The 17855-nt window shown below is 48.4% G+C and overlaps 1 long non-coding RNA gene across 1 annotated transcript in view; it reads right to left on the bottom strand.

Moving 5' to 3' along the window:
• LOC144756319 (uncharacterized) overlaps positions 1-17513 on the bottom strand; it is a 114869-nt gene extending 97356 nt beyond the window's left edge. The window contains exon 1 of the long non-coding RNA XR_013595127.1: positions 14853-17513. This is a non-coding gene — a long non-coding RNA (uncharacterized LOC144756319). The remainder of the gene's footprint in view (positions 1-14852) is intronic.
• Between the last annotated feature and the right edge of the window lie 342 nt (positions 17514-17855).

The following is a 17855-nucleotide window of genomic DNA, read 5'->3' as shown; positions in this document are numbered from 1 at the left end:
TTGCAAAATGCCTAATAAGTCCCATTGTTGGAATCCTCGCAGTTTTGTGATTTCCGGAAGCCGGCTACCCACCCATAGCGGAGTTTCCCTGGTGACTTGGCCGTCCCATTTCATTTGTCGCTCAGCCTGTTTCCAGGCTGTAACAACAATCTGTGTCGTTGTCAGGAGTTTTGCAGTACCACTACCCCCATACAGGTAGTGTTTGTGTGTGGGCGTTTGGCAAACTGTGTGTGTTCAAGTGCATAAGTGGGGTGATTTCTCTCCATATATTGCCATTCATTCCCCACAATGAGATGGGCTGCCCAATAATACGCCCGAAGATCTGGCAGGGAAATACCGCCATTGCACTGATTACGCTGCACCGTCGCCAGAACTATCCTCGGTGGATTTCCATCCCAAATAAACGTACGCAATAAATCATCGATTTTATTGAACACCTCAACCGGTATAAGCTGGTACGTATTTTGCAGTACATAGAGAAATTTGGGGAGCACTATCATTTTATACAGTGCAGCCCTACCTAGCAACGTCAGTGGCAGAGTCTTTCACCTTTCGACGTCTGCTCGAAAGTCCCTGAGCACCCTGTAAAGATTGCGATCCAGCGCTGTTGTCACATTGGTTGTGACGTAAATACCCAGATATGTTATACCCTTCCGTGCCAGCTGGAGTTGCCTGGGGCCGGCAGTATGGCCGCCGTTCTCGCCTACGGGGTACACGTATGATTTCCCCCAGTTAATTTTGTACCGCGCATGTCTACCATATGTCTCACAACTATCCATTATTGCAGGAAGTGTCTTCTCCGGGTTAGTGACATACATTAGTATATCGTCCGCATATAGGGAAATGCGTTCGTCGGTCTCAACATTTTCTCCACTCCTGAATCCCGAGATATCCGGGTGCGATCATATCACACAGGCAAGTGATTCAATACCAGGGCAAAGACAAGGGCAACAACGGGCAACCCTGGCGCATGCCTCTACCTATTGGGAATTCCTGTGACACTACTCCATTTACTCTGACCCTGGCCACAGGTCTCTCATAAAGGACCGCAATCCAACGACTAAATACCGGACCAATCCCAAACTCCTCCAGGACAGACATAAGAAAAGGCCAATGGACAGTGTCAAATGCCTTCTCAGCATCAAGGGAAAGAACAAGGCACAGCCACTTCCAGCCAATTGTGAAGTCTCCTCAAGTTAAGCCTAGTCGACCTCTTGGGCATGAAGCCAGACTGATCTCTATGAATGAGGCCTGTAATTACTATAGCAAGTCTATTTGCTAATATTCTAGCTAGTATCTTAGGGCCAGATGTATCAAAGGGTTTTACCCATTCTGTGTCTATGGGAAAATGTGTTCATACATATGGCTCATTGTCTCTATATTTATGAGAGAGATAGGGCGATAAGAACTGCACACCTGCGGTGGCCTGTCCTTTTTAGGGATCACTGCAATCGTGGCCATCCGCAAGTCCCTGGGGAGACTTCCCGACCTGTGCGCCTCCAAATATAGATTGAGGAGGTGCGGGCCAAAAAGCGTTGCATGTTGCTTAAAAAATTCTGGAGGAAGCCCATTAGGTCCCAGGGCCTTTTCCGTTTTCAGTTGGCCAATCACTGACTAAATTTCTTCTTTTGTGATCTTGTCATCTAACGTCTTGGACTCATCTACCGATAATTTGGGGAGTTGTGTCTCTCGAAGATACCCTTGTATGTGTGACAACTCAGCTAGGTTACGTTCTGTGTAAAAGGCCTCATATAGTCTGCAAATGCATTAGCTATTGCAACTGGGATCAGATGGATTTGACCAGCTTCTGTTTGTATCTGCGAAACCCATCTACTGTCTACCACTTTTTTGCTAAGCCGTGCCAGCAACCTACCTGTCTTCTCGCCTACGTCATATAGACGCCAGTGCATGGCTTGTATCGCATGCTGTGCTTCTCTTTTGGCCAGCGAAAAATATTCCCATTGGAGAAGTTGTAGGCTGTGGTTCATGGAGGGATCACTACCAGCACTGACCTGTGATTTGAGCTGCAGTAACTTGGATTCCAGTCCAGTGATCACTTCTTCCTCCCTCTGTTTTTTATGTGCTATAATATTCTGCGCCCGGTCTCGCAGCAGGTTTGTAAGCCTCCCATAGCATAATAGCCGAATCTACTGACCCAACATTCTCTCTAAAATACAACTCTGTGTCCACCCTGAGTTCCTTAGCGACCTGCGGGTCTTTAAGTTCCCACGGGTTCAACTTCCACTCCCCCTTCTGTCGACGTGTGTGAGCACCCACCGTGAGCCACAAGGGTGAGTGATCAGAGAGCCCCTTGCCAAATATTCTACCTTGTGTACCACTCCAAGTTCTCCCACTGGGGCAAAGATGTAATCTATCCTTGAGAAGGCTTTGTGTGACCCTGAATAAAAGGAGTAGGCTCCAGTCTGTGGGGGTTGCCTCCGCCATATGTCTGTAAGCGCTAATGTGCCTGCAAACCGCTTGAGCGGCGTCGCCCTGGGAGTCCCAGTCGGGACAGTCGTGTGGTCGCTCGTAGGGTCCATTACGTCGTTAAAGTCACCCCCTATAATGTGTGTATCTGACCCGGCCTCTTATAAACTCGCTCCAAGCTTATCCATCGTTGGCCTTTGAAGCTTGGGTGGTGCATATACACTAATCAAGGTAATGTGTCTTCTATTTCATACCCCTTTGATCGCTACATATGTAACGTTAGGATCAGTCCAGGTGCGTTCTATTCTGAAGGGCGGATTTTTCCTAATGAGTATCGTCACACCCCTTGCCCCAGTGGAGAACCCAGCGTGGGCCATAGTTTTGTATGCACCTCTACCTAGGAACCCACACTGAGTGCCCTTTAAGTGCATCTCTTGTAGGAGAATGACATTTGGTTTCAACCTTTTAAAGTTTGCGGCCACCAGTCCTCTCTTAACTTGCTCCCCATCCCATTTACATTCCAAGAGAGGATTGAGAACATGTCGGTATTAGATGTAGCCATCGTGATGGTGCATTTTGTCTAGCTCCTCAACGGAACTCCTACCCTCTCCCCACTGTTGGTTCCTCAATGTCATGATGCATGCTAACTCACTGTCCTGCCACCTTGCTACAACATCACTACGCAAACAATTTCTCAAACCAAAACAAACCCCCCCTCGCCCCAACCCAAAATCTAAAATCACAGCCAACACTCATCATGCCCCCCTCCCCACACTCTGCAGTCACCCCCACTACCCCGTAACTTGTCAACAGGACAATACTGGTGCGGGTAAACCACCCAGAGGTCTGTAGCCCACCCACCCTCACCCCCCTCAACTATGGCACAGTAAGAAAAAAAAAAAAAACAACACACACACAAAACTAGCTGTATACTTCCCTACTTTGTAACAAAGGATGCAGGTGTCCCCAATGTCACTTGTGCAATACAGTATCTCACTGTGGAAGCGTCCAGCCCCAGAACTTCATTCCTCCACGCCATTGTGTGGGTGCTGTTGTGAACACGGGTCTCCGCCCAGGGAACCCAAGCCCGAGGCCTCCAGGTGTTGAATAGTCTCCATAAAAGGGTGTGTGGAGTCCGACGTCCGAGAGTCAAGGTTTTCCGACTGATCAGAATCTCCATGGCCGCTGGATCTCACAGAAGTCCTCGACTCAAACTCCAATGCTGCGTCATCTTCCGAATCTTACCGGTTGGCCTTCGTGTTTCTAGGCCTTAAGGATCTTCTCGGCGTGCCCCCACCCGATGTCAGGCGTTTGATTTTCCGTCTTCGCCTCTTCGGCTGAGGCCTCTCCCGGCCAGGGTTTGGTTGTCTAGTGCCAGTTAAGGAGACAGGAGGGGGTGTCCCCCGCCGCAACTGAGGTCTTTCCTCAATCCAAGACCACACTTTCTCCGGCGTCTGAAAAAAAATGTGTGGTATCCTGGAAGATGACTTTAAGTTTGGCGGAGAACAGCAGCATATATTGGATCCCAAGAGCACAAAGCTTCACTTTGATGGGGTCAAAGGTGTGCCGTTGCTTTTGAACATCCCGCGAATAATCCGGGAATACCATCACTTTTGTGTTCTCATACTTGAGCTCACCTTTTTTTCCGCATCCCCAGGAGTATCAGATCTCTGTCCTGGAAGTTCAAGAATCGAGCTATCAACGGCCGGGGAGAGGCTCCCAGCAGTGGCCTAAACCCTGGCATCCTGTGCATCCTTTCTATGAGAAAGCAGGAGGAGAATTGCACCGTGGGAAGCGTATCCTTAAGGAACGTCAAGAGGAAGAGTCCCGGATCCGCTCGCTCCGCATTTTCCAGAAAGCCTACAAAACGCAGGTTGTTCCTCCGGGCCCTATTTCCAGCATCATCGACTCTCCAAATTACCTCCTTCACTGCCGCCTGAAGATCTCGTACATCCTTACTCTCCGTTCGTACGGTGTCTTCGAGTTCTGAAACACGTTGTTCGACTTCTGTCACCCGCTCAGCGACCTTTCGCAAGTCTTGCCATAGAGAAGAGACCTCAGTCTGCACCTCAGCCACTTTGCCCTCCAAGCTCTCTCGGGAGGCGCGGATCGCGTGGAGGATCTCCTCTGTATCCGGGCGAGGAGCCGAGCCCCCCTCTGCCCCGGCGGGCGCAGGAAGGACCTTTGTGTAGCGACCTATCCTCCCTTGCCTGGCTGTCTTGGAATCCCTGTCTTTGGCCATTATGACTGAGCAGGCCCTGGACCAGTACCCGGACGTAGCGTGAGGGACTCCCCAAATATGGACCCGGTGGGGGGGATGAGGACCTCGTCTCGTGGCACTCAGACATCCGGGTAACTGAGATCACAGCTGGATGTCCTGTAAGGAAGTAATCAGTTACTCAGCCGCCCACTGGGGTCGTGGTATCCCGGGATGGAATACGTTCCTGATGCTCCCAGGACTCCGGCCCCTGCAGGTCTCCTCCGGGCGCAACTCCCAGGCCCCCTCGAGGAGAGCTTGGGTTCTTCACCAGAACCGGGAGTATCAGATCTCTGTCCTGGAAGTTCAAGAATCGAGCTATCAACGGCCGGGGAGGGGATCCCGGCAGTGGCCTAACCCCCGGCAGTGGCCTAACCCCCGGCATCCTGTGCGCCCTTTCTATGAGAAAGCAGGAGGAGAATTGCACCGTGGGAAGCGCATCCTTAAGGAACGTCAAGAGGAAGTGTCCCGGATCCGCTCGCTCCGCATTTTCCGGAAAGCCTACAAAACGCAGGTTGTTCCTCCGGGCCCTATTTCCAGCATCATCGACTCTCCAAATTACCTCCTTATTATTATTTGTTATTTAGTAGTTTGTAGAGCGCTCAGCTACCTCCAACAGAGGTGTCCCGGCACTAAAGACGCTATCTCCAAAGGGTCAGAAGGATGAGGTAGGGAGAAGGTAGAATTAGATGAGGGAAAAAAGCCAGGTCTTGAGTTTTTTCCGGAATACGGGCTCTGATGTCAGAAATCTCAGCTCTATAGGAAGTTGGTTCCACAATTTGGAGGTGGCCACTGCGAGGGCTCTTCCTACGGTGCGTGCCAAGCGGAAACGGGGGCAGATCATAAGACGGAGATGGTTGGATCTGAGGTTTCGGGGGGCTTGTGAGAGCTTCATTCTGCGACGTAGATAGATAGGACCTCGGTCATTACGAGCTCTAAAAGCCAAAGTTAAGGTTTTAAATTGGATGCGCAGTCTCACTTGGAGCCAGTGAAGTTTAATCAGATGGGGTGAATTAGAATGACGGTATGGGATGTTGCAAATCAGTCTAGCCGCTGCATTCTGGACTCTCTGAAGTTGGTTTATGAGGTATGCCGGAGCCCATGCATACAGACTGTTTGCGTAGTCCAAATGAGCGGTGATGAGGGCATGGACTACTGTTTTACGAGAGTCCAGAGGCAGGTATGGGATGATTTTTTTTTATCATGCGAAGCTTTCCAAAGCATGATGAGGTGACTTTATTAATTTGAGTCTTGCAGGAAAGGGCAGTATCAAATTGGAAGCCAAGGTTATGGGCAGCTTGGACTGGTTCCTTCACTGCCGCCTGAAGATCTCGTACATCCTTACTCTCCGTTCGTACGGTGTCTTCGAGTTCTGAAACACGTTGTTCGACTTCTGTCACCCGCTCAGCGACCTTTCGCAAGTCTTGCCATAGAGAAGAGACCTCAGTCTGCACCTCAGCCAGAACCCTCTGTGGAGTGGACCCCGCCGCGCCCAACTCTATTCTCCCCGGATCTCTCCGCTTCACCCTGGATACTGGGCTCTTGTTCTATTTAATTAGTGTATGAAGCCCACAGCTCGTGTCCCACTGCGACCGTAACCCCTCTGCGCCTCACCAAAAACTTGTGCCAGGTGTGCTAGCTGAGGGCAGCCAGAATCCACAGTGCAGTTGTGATGCCAGGGGAAAGCAGCATTTACTCCAGTCCTGGCAGCGTTGAAAGAGTTCAGGAAGGTCTATTTCTATTATGTCTGGGCCTGTTGTGTGTCCCTGTATCCAAGACAGGGCACCCAGTCTCAGCCACGTAGTGCAGTCTGCAGGCAAAGGGCAGTCCCCACAAGGCCCAACACAACACCAAAGCAGCGCTACAGTTCACAGAGGCCTGGTGTGCATGGCAGCCCTGCTTCACTCACTACAGGCTTTCACAGCACACTGCCAGGGCTGCAATGTCATGCAAAGGCAGCACCCAGGTCGCTCTCCATCGGGTAGCTACAGTAAGTACACGCTGCTTATTGTTCTGTGCAGCTGCCTCCTTTAATCCGCTGACCAGTCCGCCGGCGCGCGACGTCACCAGGAGGAATCTACGTCTGGGGCCGCAACTCCGCTCAGGACGGGCTGGGTCGGACCCTGCTGCGGGCCCTGCCGTTCACCGCTCCTGGCTTTTCCCTGGGGCCGAAGTCCATGAGCGCCTCCCCCTCTGCACGGCTGCTTCCACCGCTGGGTCGTCCGCAGTCAACACCCGCTGCCACTGCCGCACCGGAGAGGGAAAAGAGGATCACGAATCCCACCTGGCGGCCAGCTGTCTCATCACCAGCTGTTGACACACTCTGATGGTTCCACTGACGAGGATGCCAGAGATGCAGCCCACGGCCTCCCCTAGCTCATCTTGGCCGCCATCTTAGCAACCCTGCGCGCAGGTCATCGCGCCGAACGGGTCCGCTTTTCCTGGTGGGAGACGGCTATAACCTCTCTTCTGGACTCACCTCTTCGTCGTTTGGCACTTCGGCCCAGGAATTCCGGTAAGTATTGGCGAGGAGGTACAGGATTACATACAGGATTTCAGTTGGGGCCGGCGGAGTTCGCAGACCACGCTGCTATTCGGCCATGATGTTGGCCACGCCCCCATTTGGGGGCAATCTTATTCGGTGTTGTTTGACATTTACCCCTTGGCCGCGGCACGAATTACGCCACGGCGCCGGGAGGTTAAGGGGGTGACTGCGGCGCTGCCATGCTGGTGACGGAACCACGCCGTCATGAGCCATGGGCGGCGCGTGCTCATGACGGCGTGGTTCCGTCATGGCCCGCCCGCTCATTAATTCGCCCGCACAGGTGGGGAATTAATGCCGCGTGGGCGGAGCGGCCGCAGCATGACGGAACCACGCCGTCATGAGCACACGCTCATGACGGTGTGGTGCCGTCATAAGCAGGGAAGGGGTTAATCTGATGCAATAATGGCACATGAGTGATAATAAATGGATATATACAAATCAAGAAATTAAGCAAAATGTTTTCTATTTTGCACAGAATTAAGGCAATTTTTTGCACACTTTGTGATTAACTACACCGAATTGCTTATTTTGCACATTGTCATATTTTGCACATTTCAATGCTATTGTGGATATATTTAAATACAATGAGTTTTTTTATATTTAACCAGTCAATTCCTGTTTATGACTTACATCAATAACTGTTTACACATTTTTTTTTTAAAAGCATTACATTTTTATGTGTCGGCCCAATCATTCCTCGGAGGTAGCCTGGCCGAATCACATTGTGGCAGATTGTGAATGAAATAAAGAAACTCTGCACATACTTATGGTGTCTGTGTCCGGACTAACCCTGGGCGTAGTAGCGCAAAGCGTAGCTATGCGAAGTGCACTACGTGGGCTACGCGTAGTGCGGTAGGGAAATGATGTACGCAATGATTGCACAATGCCGCACTGTGCAATCATGCTTGTCCGCACTGTGCAATCATTGCAAACGGCATCTTGCACAGTGCAAGCGGTAGTTTTCTGCCGCTCGAGTAGATTTGTACTCGAGCTGCAGTTTTCTCAACACCGACTGGTAGTTTCTCATCGCACGTGGTCGCAAGCATACACGACCACTACACTGGCCTGTAGTGTGCCACATCCCTAATGGAATGGGAACCCAGATCTGAATATAAAGGTAATAACGGGGTGGACTGGGGAGGCAAATTATGGACCTCAGGAATTTATTTGGTGCTTCCACCAGGGGATCCAAATTGGCATAACCCCACAGCTCTGCCCCATAGGAGATAAAGGCACCAATTTTAGTATGATAGATTTGTAATACGGGGGCAATTGGTTTAGTGTATGATAATCTCTGCTCCTTCAGCAGAGCACCCGAGAGTTGGGCTTGCTCGACAGTAAGCAATTCAATTTGGGGCTTCCAGCATAGTTTTTTATCGATAGTTACCCCTAGATAAGAAAAAATCTCCATTTGTTCTAGAGTACCTCCCTTCATTTTGACTCTACCCACAATATTCTTGTGTTTGTGTAGGACCATATATTTTGTTTTATCCACATTAACAATGAGATCGTGGTCCACACAAAACTCCTCAAAATCTGAGAGGGAGTGTTGGAGGCCCTGTCTCGTCTTGGACAGAATGAGGGTGTCATCTGCAAACATGAGTAAAGGGATGTTGGACCCAACTAAAGACGGTGCATCCGTTGGAAAGTTCTCAAAATATTGCACTACCCCATTGATATATATTGAGAAGAGGGTGGGTGCTAAAATGCACCCCTGTCTAACCCCCTTCTCGACTGGGAATTTTTTGATGGTACTTTCCCGCGCATCCCATCTCACCTGCACGTAGTTATAGGCATGCAACTTGACCAAAAGTCCCGGGATGTCCAGCGGCATACCTAACTTCAAAAAAGTGCGCCACATCTTGGTATGGGGGACGAGGTAAAAAGCCGACTTAAGGTCGACGACGGCTGCGTAGATGGTGCCTCTCCCTAGTAATACGGTACACCAATATGTAAGAATAAACCTAAACACCTAGTCTATAGTACTAGTGCATGACCGAAATCCTGCCTGGAGGTGGGACAGCATGTCACGTTCCTCCATCCAAGCCTGAATTCTACTTAGTACCAACCTTGTTGACACCTTTTGTATACAATCAATGAGGCTTATTGGCCGGTAGTTCCCAGGTAAGGTACGATCCCCTTTTTTATAAATGGGAAGTATTTCTGCTCCTGCCCAAGTGCCGGGCATAGGTGCTCTGTTAGCAATGGCGTTCACAAGGAGCTGGATGTACGATGCCCAGGTATGTATGTCATGGAGGAACAAATCAGCGGGGATGCAATCAGTCCCAGGCGCCCTGCCTCTAGGTACTAGGAGTAGAGCGTTTTCCACTTCTTTCTTGGTAAAGTATAGAGCGGATACGGGGGATGGCTTTTGAAACGAGTCATGTGCGTCGCCGGCGCATTCAAACTGGGCTTTGAAATATGAGACCCACTGGTCTGGCTCCACATGATTCGTAGGCACCTTACTCGGGGCCCCACTACACCACTTCACCAAGTGCCAGAAAGCAGTCATGTTTCTCCCTGAACTTGCTTTAAGCAGTTCCATCCAATGTTGTTCGTCCCAGTCCCTTTTGGCACGATGTTGGGCTGCCTTATATGCGGCCCTAGCCTTGCATATGACTTCCCTATCTTTTGACCTGATTGCCAAAGCTAGAGTTCTATAGGCTGTTCGACAAGAGTTGTCATACCATGTGGCAGCTTTACAGCCAGAGTGGATCGGGGATTTTTTTGTTTTAGAAATAAAAAAGCTTTTAAGCTCGGTAAAAAGATCCTCATGGACCTGCACGATTGTAGAATTAAACTCTTCCTGCGTTGAACAGGTTTGTAGAGTACCTATGGCGTTAACTACCAACCTGGTCATTTGCTTCGTATGCTCATCCTTTTTGATCACATTTGCCCATTTGACTCGTCTGGTATCATTTGTCAGTTGGGCCTCCACATAATCTATATGTGGAGCCAAACTTGCTCCACGGGATGTAAAGGTGGGACGTAAGGAGAGCAATAACGGGTTGTGGTCACTCTCGGTCGTTCACAGACCACCATATCTATAAGATTGGACGAAAACTCTTTGTTAAGTAAGAAAAAATCTATACGACTGGTGCGCAACCCAGTACTAAAGGTAGGCAAGCCATACTTATCAGAGACGGATCTCCCGTTGACTGCACTAACCTTGTGTTCCAGACAGAAAACCTTTAACTGGAGTGCTGCACTCGACTAACTTTTTAATACAGGTAGATCGGGCGGGGGCAATGGACCACTGAGCGTCCTCCTCTGCACTAAAATTTACGTCATAAAAGTCCAGAGATTCAAATGTGCAGTTAAAATCACCAGCTATTATAACATTTTTGTCACCTCTATGTTTTAATAAAAAAGTATCTAAGAGAGCTACCGTTGGAGAAGCTTTCCCACCTTGCAAACCCCTTGAAAAAACATTATTTATTTTATTTATTGCCATTTTCTATAGCGCAAACATTACCCGAAGGTGTCAGAGCGCTTTACAAAAGAATCAGTTGCGATGCATAAGAATTTAGGATTACATGAGTTACATAAAAGATACAAACAGGAAAAAAAAATGCAAATGTACAAGTTGTAAAGTCACACAGGGAAGAGATACAAATAGAAAAAATTGCAAATGTACAAGTTTTAAAGTCACTCAAGGAAGAGATACAAATGAGTAGCAGGTCTGGGACACTTGCCTGTAGAAGCCTAATTATGAGGATATCCCTGCAGTTGGTATAAATCTCCTCCGTCTTAAGCTGATCACATTGTCTGACCCAAGTAGTCAAACCCCCTTTTGGTCTACCACGCTGCCCTTGTTCCGCTGCTTTAGAAAAGTGTAAGTAACCTTGCCGGAATACTTGGTCCACGGCCCAGGTCTCTTGGGAAAACAAGATATCTATCTCCTCAATAAATATAGACCAATCAACAGAGGCTATTTTTTGTGGGAGCCCAGCAATATTCCATAAAAATAGTTTGGGTCCTACGATATCGCTGGAATTGTCACTATAGCCTGGCTGGTGGCATAGACCACACCTCACCACGGGTGGATTAGCCCCTTCATTTTGGTGATTGTCTATGGGTGTTAAGCCACAATCCCTACCCGTACCACTCCTATGTATACCCAAAGACTTTTCATGACTCAGCCCATTAGATGTGGATACAGGGGAACTTCCTTTGTTAGTGAAGCCTAAAACCATATCTCCCTCTCCCGACTCGGCCATTGGGGGCAGGGTCTTGTTTGAGACCATAGGACAACTTAGTCAGTCAATGTCCTCCAGGTTAGAGAAGAGCTCAAATCTATTGTGTGTTGGTACTACATAGTCATAAGAACCTTGAGCCTGGGCTACGTCCCTTGGACCGACCCTTCCTGCAGCTTGAAAAAAAGTGTTTCTAAAAAAAAGCATAATGGCAGTATGCTGATATTGTCCCTACTCAAATACCTAGCCCCCGCCCTGTATAAAATAGTTTTGACTATCAGTGGGGACCTAAAACTCAGCACCACACAGTCGCCTCTAGAGGATTTCGGTGATTTCCCTACCCATGGGATTCTGCGTATCATTTTAAATTCTCAAAATAAGCAGTTACCCAACCCAGTTCTGGAGTTCAACAAATGTAGGGCCTTGTTCTTAAGTGATGACCAGTGTTCCTCGTTCCCTGGAGAAAGGACTGGCACATTAGAAAGTATGACGGTATATGGCGTGGCTTCAGGCGGTAGATTAAGAAAATTACTGGAGCTCTCCGAGTCACCCTGTGACGTCCCTGGCTCATGGCGCCCAGCACGTTCCCTCCTGTGGACGGCCTTAGCTATGGAGGAGGTTGGGCTGCAAGGATTAACAATAGGAACCGGCGCTGCACTATTTGCGCTACACCCAGCCTCTGTGGTTGGTGTTCTTGTTTTATGAGCTGTAACCAAACTAGGTTCATTTGAACCGCCTAAAGTTCCCGTGCTCAATAAGGGCTTTGAGAAAAAAAGATGATGCTCTATTTTTGTCAATCTAGAATTATTGCCAGACAGTTTAGTGAATAGGGGTTCAAGCATAGCTGCAAATTTCTCTTCGAGTATAGCTACAATAACATCTTCAAAGTCGCTAGACACCTGTCTGTGATTGGCCGGGTCCCTCCCACCTGATGGGCTCGAAATGCCTAAGGCTAGAGCAGCATGGGGGCCACCCTCATTACCCCGAATGGTCCCAATGGTTTTAGCCACTTTACTGGCCTAGTGCGAGGTTTTGGGCAGTGCACGTGCTTTCCTGTTTTTATTAATGCCCTCCCCACCCTTGATCTGCACGGATCTTTGTTGGCGTGTGAGTATCTTAGCGGGGGAGAGGGGGCAGGAGATGGAAAACATTTAGTTGGGGTGCTGGGGACAAAGAAACCATTGGTGGCATACAGTTGGTTGCTGATTCTGGAATATGAAGGGGACCGGGTAAAAGGGCTTCAAATGAGGTTCGACGAGGGTCAAGGTAGAGTCTCCTTTCAGTAAACTCAATTTCGTGGATTAGGACAGACTCAGCCCACGTTAGAAACGCATCCAGTGTGCCTACAACCCCTGGGCCACCTGACCCTTTGCGATTACCCTTACTCATAACAACTTAAAGATAATACAGTTAACAATAAAAATAAGGATATGGTAACACTACAAAAATTTACAATATCGAGAAAAGCTGACCAAATCCTGAGTAGTTCAAAACGTCTGGTGAAAGAGGGGTGGCCCAGCCCTGCCTTCTCCTGGCTCTGATGGGCCCGCCCGGTGCGAGTTCCGCGAGGCGGGAGCGGTGAGGCGCTAAGTAGGTGTCAGGGCAAGCAGACAAGAAGGCTCAGGTGCGGGCTCTCTCCACGCGCCTCCTGGGACTTGCAGTTCAGGCAAGAAAGTAGTGTCCACTCCAAACTGACGAAGCGGCTCCCGCGAAGCGGTGAGGCGCTAAGTAGGCGTCAGGGCAAGCAGTCAAGCAGGCTCAGGTGCGGGCTCTTTCCACGCGCCCCCCATATCATAAACATAAACTGTACATGTCTGGGCTTACAACCCTAAACTCACATTACTTAGTCCTTCAATTTCTCTTGTGAACAGAAGTGGCAGAAAAGATGTGAACATTTCCAAGAACTACTGTGATACCTTTAATTTGTCTACAGGCAGGAGTGCCAAATCCAACTACTGTAAGTGAAAAACTTGCAGCTTCCTGATTACAGTAGCACTTCCTGAGTGGATTCAAAACTCGAAGCCAAATGAAGCATTACTCATATGAGAAGTTGCCTCCAATATAACTTTGGGTTGGTGGATCGCAATCAAGCTAGGCAGATGTACCATTCCAAAGCACTTCCAAGTAAATAACTCAAGTTAAGAGGCACCTGGGCTCTGCCAATTCCGGGCAGAGATCTAGGACATGGAATGCCACGCTTTCCCTACAATTCAAGACTTTCATTGTCACTGCCTGCCGACATCAAGGAATAGTCATTCAATGGTAGAGGGGAATCATCATTGGTTAGAGACAGCTGACTTCCTAGTACTGAAGCCACTTTACCAACAACTGGAAGAAGTGCTGTCGCTGATCAACTTGAAGTGTCCTTTTCCCTAATAGGTTCATTGTGCAAATTGCCATTCATCAGAGCCAAATGGATTAACACGTGCTGTGATTTGAAAATTATAATTGCTAGCTTTGAGAGTAGCTTCTTCCTGGCTCCTTTCAAAGAAATGTGCTTTTTTTATTGGTAGAAAATAAATTATCGCTTGCATTTTGAAAAGAGCCATAGGCAATACAAGTAGAAATAATAATATTAATAATAATTAAACAAGCAACCCCTACTTTGAAAACAGCCATGTGCTTGACTTCACCAGCGATTCGGTTACAGATATGCTTCATTAAAGTACAGAGCAACTCAGGTGGCTGTTGCTGCCACAGTACAGATATTTAAGGCAGGGAATGTATTATTTTGCAAGAAAAAGTAAACACAGGTAATTGGATTTATGAGACAACCTAATGAAAATATGCAAGTATTTTTTACACATGTTGCAGTGTCTTTTTAAAGTTTCGGGTGCATACCAACCAAAAGCAAATAGGAGTTTACATCAAGGAAAAGATCAAACCAGAACACTTTGAAGCATCACAACAAAACTAATAATCAATTACATTATATAGGTTTTCCAATTTGTGTCGATTTGCGTAGCTACAAAGTTTGTTACTTTATGCTTTCAGTCAGTTTTTGTCTTTTTAGCCAACAGTGCACTGCAATATAGGCCTTTTAGTTGTGCTTCTATTGTTATAAGAATAGATTTAAAAAAACACTCTACAAGCAACATATTGCTGGCTAACCAGCCAGGACTTGGTCCAGAGGACATACAACATAAGACCTATGAAGTCATCCACCCATTTCACATCTCCATGTGCATCTTTTTTCTTGTAAGTATGTGATACCGAGAATTTAGCTAAAAGGCAATTAGTTGTTTGCTCACGAGGTGCACCTGCTGCATATCATCTTCTGCCCACCATCCTTTCGTAGCCCTGTAACGCGTCCTGTGCAGTGCTCCCCTCTTTACACTTGTTGCTCGCCTTGTGCACAATATCCAAGTGCACCACCTAAAGCTCTGAAAACACATCAGCTAGTGCTCCCCTGACGTACATTAATTACCTTATGTCCTTCTGCTCCACGTCATCCTGTGTTCTGCTGATGCAGATAACTTGCTTCTCTAAGCAGTGGTCCCATCAGATTAATGGTGTGCGTGCACTGTCTGCTTGTACAAGGACCGGTCTGTTGGGCGTTGTAAAAAATGGATATAGGAGTGTTAGCCTGTGTCCATACATGCCCATATGTAATTTGACTCTGTGTGCATGGACTATGCAAAAGCCAAACCTACTGGATTTATCAATGCCTATTAATTCTGACACGGAAGCCAACACAAGGGACTGGTACTCGATTTTGTATATGTTCTCATATACATGATTCATATTCATTATGAAGATAAACATACTAGGAAGGAAAAGACTCTTTTGCATCCTATACCGCAAGTAGATAGGAGTAAACAAGGGGTAAGAAGCCAGATGATTAAAGAACAGGGTGGCAGTCCTCCAGCATTGGACAATCACGAGTGGGCAAATACGACTAGTAAACTTTGAACCTATATGTCTCAAATATTACAAGATGAGATAGTATTAAAATGTCACGGATTACTTGAGGACATGTCAGAGTGGTAGGTGTAAACTAAGTGGAAATCATGGGAATAGGCTCAGGGAGATCTTATAGGGAAATGTTCTCACTGATAAGCAATCTATGACATTACTAAAGAATAGTAAACTAGAACAAGACTGTTAATCCTGGGGGGATATGAAGGTTGGCTACGCCTGAGAAGATAAACTATGATGAGTCAGCAGTGGAGCAGCAATGCATGATATAGGAGTAGGTTTGTGGTAGACAGAAACTGCTACCCAAGGCAGAACAGTTGATCCCTTGATCAGAAGTTCTTGAAGGGTATTATAAAAGGAGGGCACATTGAGACAGGCATTTAATGGAAATAAATCCCAGGGAGTGGTGTCACTAAGACAATAGCATTAGGTTCTATACAAGTGAACAGTGATAGTAAGACGAGCAGAAGTCAGAAGGGAGTACACTAGATAGGAGCTTGGGGCCCGGCAGGATGAGAATGCATGCAAGTATGACATGATGAAACACATGGCTGAGTATTGTGTGAGGAAGAACTAAAGGGACAAGAGGATGTCGAGGAGTAAGAGGGGATGGGAAACCTTGTCGGGGGACTAGCAGGTGAGGGATTGGTATAAACCATAGGAGTAGAACAAAGGGCATCTTTACAAGACAAGGGCACAGAGACGCCTGAGGAAAACGTAGAGTGGTTCATATCCCCCGAGGTCATATTGTTATGAAAAGTACTCGCAGAAGGTGCCTTACAGGAGCAGTTGCTACCTGTGACAATATTGGTAGGGCGTGCATTTTCTGTGCGCATCTTACAGGGACAAATATTGCCTGAGATGTTGGAAGGATTGCGCTGTCCAGCAAACACCTTACAGGGGCAGACAGCCCCTGATGACATGTTAGCCGACCATGTGGCTACTGGAGAAGTACTAGAAGGAAATGTCTGCCCTTGGAAGCAATTACAAAAGCACTGCATTCTTGGCATTCTAGCCAAAGGACCAGTATTTCCTGAAGTGTTTGCGTGGGAGATGTTGGAGGGCCAGCTATCCCCTAAAGTCATTCTTGAAAGATCGGTATTCATGGAGGAAGCATTACATGAGCCAGCAATCATTGGAGAAAATGTTCCAGGAGACATATTAGAAGGGATGGCAGATTCTGGAGAAGTAGGAGAAAAGCTAGGTGCGCCTGTGGAGCAAGTATTTCCAGAGGAAATAATTGATTGCTTTCCATTCCCCGAGCAATATTCGGAGAGATGGACATTCTCTGACATGGTGCTATAAGGGCAGCTAAAGCCCGAGGAGATCGTTCCAGGTGAGAGGCACGAGGGGAGAGCCTCCCGAGAAAGACATGGGATCCCTGTCGAGGCATCAAAGTGAAGGGAACTCCTAGGTGGGGGGTGAGAGGAGCTCGAGTTGCTTGTGGTGAAATTGGACTGGCCAGAATCCCTTGATGGGGGATTAGACGTGACATTATTCCCATGGGAGGTCATGGAGATGCCTCTTATGATATCAGGGTTAGAAGTCCTACATGGACAGCCCGTGTTCGCAGTGGGGGAGGGGCCATGGCGTTTGCTGCACACATATACACAAGAGTTCCCTGGAGATGAATCGGAATTGCCCATATTCTCTATGCGGTGTAAATGGCAGCACTTCCCCGGGGGGGTCGCGGAGTGGTGTGAATTCTCTGGGTGACTGAAGTGGTGTAAATTGCCGGAAGTGTAAGTGGAGTGGTCCGTGACGTTCGAGGTGCCGTTGGAAGTCCAGTTGCCCCTTGGTCCGACATCCGACACGACGCCATTAACACAAGCTGAAGCCTGACGCGTAAAGTCAGCATGGGCGGTCGGCGGCCGAGTGCCCTCTGAGGTGAAGCCCCCGGGGGATGGTTGGCGGGGACGCCACAGGTTGTTCAAGGTGGCCCACGAAGAGTCAAAGGAGGAGCTGGGCTGCTGAGCCCACGCGGCACCGCAACGCTCATGCTCGTTGATGACAGGAAGCGCCATACGTGGGGAGTAAAACTCAAGGTAGGTCGAGGGAGAAGTGAGGGTCGAGTGAAGGCGACGGCGGCGTGTGCACCGTTACGAGCGGCGCGCGCGCCCCGAGGCGGGAGACTCTGTGTGAGCACGTGCAGGGGTGGCAGAGGCACGCGCCCAGGCCCCGCAGAACGGAGTAACGAAGAACGTCGCGTGAGCCTGGGAGAGGACGGGGAGGGGAGGCTTAACGGAGAAGCCAGGGGGTGAATGTGGGCGTGGATTGAAGAATGTTGTATTAGACGATTGGCCCTCTGGTCGATGACGTCACAATCAGAATGTGACATCTCAGTTGGAATGTGGAGCAATGTCTTGGTTTGGACACTGCTTATGTCTTTGGTACTTACACTCAAACATTTTCCCGGGGGCGCAAAGTTTGCTTGTTATACTTAGATTGGGTGACTTCCCTGCTACTCAGCTGGTGTGGCTCTTGGAATGCCTAATGACATAATAGAATCTTT

This window comes from Lissotriton helveticus, chromosome 5_1 (genome assembly GCF_964261635.1).
Source record: "Lissotriton helveticus chromosome 5_1, aLisHel1.1, whole genome shotgun sequence".
Lineage (NCBI taxonomy): Eukaryota > Metazoa > Chordata > Amphibia > Caudata > Salamandridae > Lissotriton > Lissotriton helveticus.
Note: the sequence above shows the minus strand (reverse complement) of the source record. Positions and strands in the feature narration are given on the sequence as shown.